This window comes from Propithecus coquereli, unplaced genomic scaffold (assembly GCF_000956105.1).
Source record: "Propithecus coquereli isolate 6110/MARCELLA unplaced genomic scaffold, Pcoq_1.0 Scaffold23, whole genome shotgun sequence".
NCBI lineage: Eukaryota > Metazoa > Chordata > Mammalia > Primates > Indriidae > Propithecus > Propithecus coquereli.
Window position 1 is genome coordinate 6,992,459 of NW_012147841.1, and position 1,791 is coordinate 6,994,249.

Below are 1,791 nucleotides of genomic sequence, written 5' to 3' on the forward strand. Positions count from 1 at the left end.
TTTGATTTGCAATATACTCTCGGATTGTCATAGGTACAAGCTTGGGAGGTACTGTACTGGAAAGAAGCATGGATTTTGGAATCAGACAGCGTCTGTGTTGGAATCGTAACTTTGGAAATTGATAGATGTGTTACTTCCCACAATTTATCTAATCACTCTGAAACAAAACAAAAAGACAATACTGATATACAATTTGAAGAGTTGCAAAGACCAAGTGCGATAGTATATGTTAAAACACCTGGTACACAGTAGAAGCTGCAATTATACCTTCTTTCTATCTTACAGTTAACTCAGAGAATTAAGTTTATTTGTTGATGTCATACATTAGAAAAGGTCTTGTTCAGATTTTTTCTTCTCAATAATTCTTTTTGGTTTTATGTTGATTATAAAATTAACCCCAAGTATTTTTTTGTTAAATTATGCAGTATGGTAATTAGTTTGGTATTGTGTAAAAATAGGCTGAGATCCAAATATGTATTTGGAATTGGCAATGATTATTAAATGTAGACTGATACCTTAGTGAATAATCATTCATTTACCAGACTGTTCATGAGGAAGACTTAGAGTCTTTGGGGTTGTGAAGTAGTGATGCCATACTGCTGCCCTCCTGCCCTGGCCAGACATTACAAGACTCTACTCTCACATCTTGGTTTACTCAGTCCTACTCAACTGATGATCATACACACTCATAGCAATAGTTGAGACCACTGAGCCACCTGACATTTAAGATAAAATTTATGTATTAATTTTCAGAAAAGATATTAATTCTTAAAATATCATTAAATAAAATAAGCTTAATATGTCCAAAACCAAATTCATCAAATCTTCCCCCAAATCCATTCTTTCTACTGATTTTCTTGTTTCGAGTGCATATTCAGGGATCACAGCTACTCATAATGTTGACTAAATAAGTCTGATCAATTTAGGAAAGTCCTCACATGTTAGACATGTTCAAAGCTTTAGGAGAGATGTACAAAGTGGTGACAGAGAAAGGGGATCCTGGTCTAGCTGGGCAGATGCATGGAACTAACATGACTGGTCAGTGCAGTGAGGGATGGGAACCCTCTTAGCACTTTCCATTTGCTATTTTTTTTCATGAGGAGATATTGCAGTCACCAAGACTTGAAGGCTTGCACTGATCTTCCATTCCTTCCCATCCTCAGCACTTAATTCGGGCATTTATGAAGTCATATGTTACTACTTCTCCAAAGTCCCAAGCTCTGATCCTGTCCTTTCTATTTCCAGGTGCACTGCCCTGGTTCGTGCTGTAGTTACTGAAATAGCCTCACACCATCTCTCTATTCTCTCCTTTGAATCTAGCGCCAATGTTCTGCTGCATGATTTTCAAATAGATCAGATCCAGTCACTGCCCCATACTCAGAAATGTGTACTGAGTCCCCATTGTATAAGGAGTCAAGTAAAATTTCTTCACCCTTAGTCCCTCCATAATATTTTCTCAACATTCATGCCCTACTTCCTTTTGATGGTTCTCTTACTTTATGCTCTAGCCAATCTAGGTAGGTTCTCCTCCAATGCATTTGTTTACAGCCTTGATGTTTTGGGAGCTATTTCCTCCTCCAAGTTTCAGAAATACTATCTGTGTTTCAAGAACACCAACTCTGTTATAAAGCTTTCTGTGATTGCCCAAAATGAATAAAGTCTCTTCTTCATTAGAATTCCCAGACCTTCTATGCTATGGCACTTGTTTTATGGCATTTTTATAAAGCTATACAAATTTTGTATAGCCTGTTATAATTATTTATTTTCCTATCTAAATCTCTAACAGCTCTC